This window comes from Mytilus californianus, unplaced genomic scaffold, assembly GCF_021869535.1.
Source record: "Mytilus californianus isolate M0D057914Y unplaced genomic scaffold, xbMytCali1.0.p SCAF_11, whole genome shotgun sequence".
Classification (NCBI taxonomy): Eukaryota; Metazoa; Mollusca; class Bivalvia; order Mytilida; family Mytilidae; genus Mytilus; species Mytilus californianus.
The window spans coordinates 5,641,385-5,647,910 of record NW_026262593.1 but is presented as its reverse complement, the minus strand read 5'-3'; the positions used below and the strand labels follow the sequence as shown (position 1 = coordinate 5,647,910).

Sequence of the window (6,526 nt, the reverse complement as noted above, 5' to 3'; positions counted from 1 at the left end):
GCATGTATAAGTCAAGAATATGACATTTGTTTTCCATTCGTTCCGTTGGTTGATACAGTCGAGCATTTGATTATCTCAGGTTTTATTGACTTCTTCCTTTTTTAATTAATGAATGGCTATTATTTATTTTGAATTTATTGAACCATAAAATTAATTTTTGACTCTTCACATTGAATAATCCGCGAAGCGGATTATGTAAAATGTGAAGAGTCAAAAATTAATTTTATGGTTCAATAAATTCAAAATAAATAATAGCCATTCATTATGAATAAATTTCTATCAAAAATAAGGATCAAGAACTTTTTATATTATTTAAATTAACAATAACAACGTACACACATGTTGGCGTATGAATACACAACGTCAGAGTGGGCGTGTCGCCATAAAAGTTGACAACATTGAAAATAAAGGTAATATTTTTAACCAATCAGAAGACAGTAAATACACCAAATTTATTTATTTTACCGTGGAGTTCGGTATTTTTGTTAATACTTTTTCCTTTTTCTATAAATACAAAATTGATTGCGTGCACATTTCATATGTAACAGTGATGGTTGGTCGTCACAAAGTCTTTATAGATTACGTTTCATGCAAAATAGTTGTCATCAACTTTTTTTTTATACAACCGATTTAATTATCAAAGAACAAAGTTTAACGATCACTAATGAAAATGCATATAGGTTAATGTAGTTGTGCAGCTATCTCACTGAAAGCTAGAAAATATAAGTATTTAACTTTTTTTCTGCTGTTCTTCGTTGTGACAATTTTTAAATTTGATACTTACGTTGAGACACCTTTAACCATGATGTTGCTAGAAAAAAGGCAATCAATAAAATTGGACTTAAATCTATTTGTTAAGTTTGTTTTGTTTATATAAATATAAGGAAAATGTGGTATGATTACCAAAGAGACAACTTTTCACCAGAGACCAAATGACGTAGAAGCTACCGAATACGTCCATATATGGCATTCAACAATGAGAGAAACCGATACCGCATAGGAAGCTATAAAAGGCTCCAACGTGACAAATGTGAATTCAAACGAGAAAATTAACGACCGATTTATGTACAAAACAATATACGAAAAACAAAAGTGATATAAAAAGACACCACTACAATACAGGCTCCTTACTTGGGACAGGCACATGTAGAATGTGACAGGATGAAACATGTTTGCATGCGCCCAGCACAGTGGTGTACAGCACAACACAAGACAAAATTGTAATAAAACAGTTTAATAAGACTTTACTCATCAGATCGACTCAAAACACACAAAAAACAACTAATAAAAAGACTTGGGACACACAGTACTGATCTGAAAGTACTCACAGCAATGTCTAGCAGACGTTTTTGCAAGTGGCCTTGAAAATATCATTTTGGTGTGATTATAGAGCTAAGAAAAATATATACATATACAACCATAAGAAAGGATTTAGATCTAAGTTATTTATCGTTAATTCAGAAATTATTGCGTGCAATTGTAAAGTAAAATAACAAAAATTCCGAACTCCGAGGAAAATTCAAAACGAAAAGTCCCTAATCAAATGGCAAAATCAAAAGCACAAAGTATTGCGAATTTTGAAGAATGGACCTGGTCAAATATTCGCATAACTTTCTACAGTATGCACATTTTGATGTTCCTGGTCAAGTCAGAAACAAAGGAAGTGGTTGTCTTTTTCTATAACTTAATGTGTTTGATTGTTTTGTTTTGTTTTTTTGTATGTTTTTTTTTCTGGGGGGATGGGGATATGGCAGATCTTTCTAGTTGGTTGTAACTTTTCTAGAAAGAAAAAAAAATAGATTGTACTGCAAAAACCATTGTTTATGTAATATATGATTTGATTTCCGAACCACCACATCGTTTTCTTAAAATAAGTTCATCAGGTTATCCAAACAAATTTCTAACGTTTGTTTTGTTTTCTTTTTTTGTCTGAAATTCAAATTTAAAACAAATATTATCATACAAATTTTCAAATTGAATAAATCTTTCATTAATTTCAATCTGGATGTAGTGGAAAAATATATAACGAAATACCTAGGACGAAATATAGTATGACTGATACAAAAAAATGAATTTGAAGGATCGAACAACATTTATCTATCAAAACTCGCGGCGAAACATTAAATGATAAGGCATTGTTTAATATGAAGGATACGGCAGATAACTGTTACTTATATAAGATGATTTGATGACTTGAAAATAGTATGACGTTACTTACGTTGAGTAATTTTTTTCCAAGAAGTTGCTAAAAAGAAATAGACGAACTACAATATATGTTAATTACATCCTGTATGGCTGATATCATTTATCAAGGTGCTTACTAAACGCCACGGTGATCTTATTGGTTCTATTTAAGGATGGATCAAACTTAATTGGTATGAGTAGTTTCCCTATAAATCAGGCAGCACTTATGACTAAGGACACACACCTTTGTGTTCTTTGTTGGGGATATAATTCCGATAGGGTGGTATGTCTTTCATTGCAAAATATCTTTAGATCATGACATTACACATCATTTACATTTAAGTATGTAGATACAAAATCGAGCAAACGACTATGGCAAATTTTGTATTTCTTCATCAAATGTCATAAAACGTATAAAAACATACACATTTTAGTGAAATGACATTAACTATCTAAACAGATTAATTATAACACCAGTAAACTTTTCTGAATTTGAAGCAAAAGGCATCAAGTAATTATTGACGATAATGAGCGATGTCACAATATTTTCTACAAGTTATCATACAGCATGGACATACATGCACATGACGTCTACTGAATTTCAGAAAATAGGATATTTATCGATTGTTTTTTTAAATTCTAATTCAATTTACATGTTTAAAGTAGAACACTCAAACATTCCAAAGTAGTAAAAAATGTACTGATAGTATCTTATTAAAATCATCTCAACTAATGTATCGACTTCATTTCAATGATATGCTAGGTAAGTTTCTGTTTAAATAATTTAAAATCATTATCGGGTCACCAACCTAATCTTAGATGCAAATAAACTCATCACAGATACCAGGATTAAAACGTTGTACGCCAGACGCGCGTTTGGTCTACAAAAGACTCACCAGTGACGCGCGGACCAAAAATGTTTAAGAGGCCATATAAAGTACGAAGTTGAAGAGCATTGAGGATCGACTGAAAAATCATGGGCTATGAATTAGTGGTTTTTTTTCCTTAAGTAGACTACATTTAGTCAACAACAACACTGAATCATAAGACACTAAGTAATCAAAACCACTCTGTCATAAGACACTAAGTCATAAGACACTAAGTTATCAAAGACACTAGTTATCAAACCAATATCACAAAGTCTTACTTCAATCTTTTCGTTATAGTTTTCGTAATCAAGTTTCTTTTAATCATTCTTATAAAAGCAAAACAGACAATGTTTGAATAAATTAAACTATCATTTAATATGGCAGTTTATAAAAAGAAAAACACCAACACCATTTAAACTTACGTGTTGCTGTTGTAGCTGCAGTGAAATAATTTGTTTGTTAATAAGGCATCTATGGCAGCATTAAAACATATATATATATATACATATATATATATATACTGATGCATTGTAAGTCTTTTACTGATTTATACATAAATAAAGGCAATAGTAGTATACCGCTGTTCAAAAGTTATAAATCGATTAAGAGAAAACAAATCCGGGTTACAAACTAAAACCGAAGGAAACACATCAACTATAAGAGGAAAACAACGAAACAACAGAAACACTGAACTGCAACAAAACAAACGCCTACATACAGAGAAACGGACTATTTGATAACGACTGTCATATTCCTGACTTGGTACAGGACTTTTTAAGAAAAAATGGCGGGTCGAACCTGGTTTTATGGCTAGCCAAACCTTCTGCTTATATGGCAATGTTTATAAAAGATGATTAATGATTAAGAGCATACATAAAGATCCGCAATATCAACTACTGTAATCTGCAGCTGTCTTTTGTTCATTTCGTCGGAAGCTTATTTTAATTTCTACTTATTACAAAAGCATTAAAAAATAATTTCACATAACATTCAATCAAATTAACAAGATATTTAATTTTGAAATTTAACATTATAGTTTACTGTTTACTTACTAGACTGGGTCGTCGAAGTTGTAACTGTAAGGTAAAACATTGGATTAATTATTTGATTTGGATATTATGTCCTTGGAACAGACTGGTTACATGAGATAACCTTTTTAACCAAATATTATGCTTTATGTCTATTAGTAAATAAGTTTTGATAGATTTCTTTCGTTCTTGCGAAAAAGCCGTGCATCCAGATATGTAGTGATACTCATCACCAACTTGTAAATCTAATTAAAACACATCCGAATTACTTTACTTTTTATCGACCCCCAGACATATTACTACAGTGTGTTCTAATGTTGAACTGTTACACGACTTTCATAGAGTGGAGACATGGGTTGAGCAGTCACTCACAAAAATTTCTAATCCCGGCACAATCTTTTAATGAATCTGTCCCAAGCCAGGAACGAACCTGTAGTCCAGTGACTGTTGTCAGCCATAATTGTTTTCCTTCAATGTAATGGGTTTAAATGAGGCCATTGTATTATCTCCTATGAATTGTTTAACATTTTATTATCCCGTAGCCTTTTATTGCTGCAAGTCAGGAATATGAAAGTTTTTTTTTCCATTCGTTTCATTGTTTGATATAGTCTAACGATTGATTTTGTCCGATTTGATCGGCTTCCTCCTTTTTTAATTTACCTTGAAATTCGATATTTTTGTTAATACTTTTTTACGATGTAGGTTTTGCTCATCATTGATGGCTGTGCTGTGACGTGAGATTGTTTCCTTCCTTGTTCATTGGTATTCGATGGATAGTGGTCTCATTGGCAATTACACCCCATCTCCTTATTTCTATATTGAGTTCCTGAACCAAATTTGATCTTCATTTTCGCTATTGATTTGAATATAGTAGGTTGATTCGAGCACCATTGATAATCCTTATGTAGAACCAATGTGTGTCTTGCTAACGACAATTAAAGCTTGTTGTATTGATGAGTTTTGATCTAAAAGAGGGACTAAAGATACCAGAGGGACAGTCAAACTCATAGATCGAAAACAAACTGACAACGTCATGGCCAAAAATAAAAAGACAAACAGACAAATAATAGTACAGATGACACAACATAGAAAACTAAAGACTAAGCAACACGAACCCCACCAAAAACTGGGGGTGATCTCAGGTGCTCCGGAAGGGTAAGCAAATCCTGCTCCACATGTGGCACCCGTCGTGTAAAATGCACAATAAGTAATGTATAAAGTCAAAATATATTCGAAACAGCATAAATAACAAACAGCTTTAGAAATTGAAAATAATTATTTAAAAAGATATAAAAAAGTAAAGGAGTTTTGATCTTTAACGGGACAAAACTATTTTTTATACAGTAAGAGCATATGCATAAGAAAAGCAAGCTGTCAGTGGAGACAACATTGCGGTTACATAAAGAACAATTATATCAGTTGGTCTTACTTACCAAATGTTTGACAGTTTTTCCCTGTATATCTTGATGAACATTGACATGTATAACCGTTTGTTGTACTCACGCACCACCCAGAATGCAGACACGGGTCGGATTTACAATCTAAAAATGATTCCAGTTTTGTCGTTTAAACTATGTCGCAATGATGTTTTATATATATGTATATATAAAATTGAGAATGGAAATGGGGAATGTGGGAACAGACAACAGCAGAAGGTCACCAACAGGTCTTCAATGCAGCGAGAAATTCCCGCACCCGGAGGCGTCCTTCAGCTGGCCCCTAAACAAATATATATACTAGTTCAGTGATAATGAACGCCATACTAAACTCCAAATTGTACACAAGAAACTAAAATTAAAAATAATACAAGACTAACAAAGGCTAGAGGCTCCTGACTTGGGACAGGCGCAAAAATGCGGCGGGGTTAAACATGTTTATGAGATCTCAACCCTCCCCTATACCTCTAGCCAATGTAGAAAAGTAAACGCATAACAATACGCACATTTAAATTCAGTTCAAGAGAAGTCCGAGTCTGATGTCAGAAGATGTAACCAAAGAAAATAAACAAAATGACAATAATACATAATTAACAACAGACTACTAGCAGTTAACTGACATGCCAGCTCCAGACTTCAATTAAACTGATTGAAAGATTATGTCTTCATCATATGAATATCAGGCACAATCCTTCCCGTTAGGGGTTTAGTATCATACCATCATAACATAAATGAGAAGAACATAACCCGTGCCATGCCAACAACTGGTTTTTAAGTAAATGTGTTTATTGCCGATGCAAAGACCCTATAAGTGAATCAATATTAACGCCAAAATATGCAATCTTTAATGACCTGACAACAGTATCGTAACTATATCCCTTCTTAATAAGTCTATTTAAAGGTTTTGTTAGCTTCAGAGGTGAATACTGACATTTTTGTGCTTTATAAAGAATATTTCCATAAAAAATTGGATGTGAAATACCTGATAGTATAAGAAGCCTGCATGTTG

General features: G+C 32.5%; 1 long non-coding RNA gene across 1 annotated transcript; it reads right to left on the bottom strand.

Moving 5' to 3' along the window:
* Positions 1 to 781: 781 nt before the first annotated feature.
* On the bottom strand, positions 782 to 5,616 carry LOC127719442 (uncharacterized). The gene is made up of 5 exons (XR_007990310.1): positions 5,515 to 5,616; positions 4,106 to 4,129; positions 3,476 to 3,490; positions 2,219 to 2,245; positions 782 to 811 (listed from the first exon to the last, which is right to left on the bottom strand). It is a non-coding gene; the product is annotated as an uncharacterized LOC127719442 (long non-coding RNA).
* Positions 5,617 to 6,526: the final 910 nt, after the last annotated feature.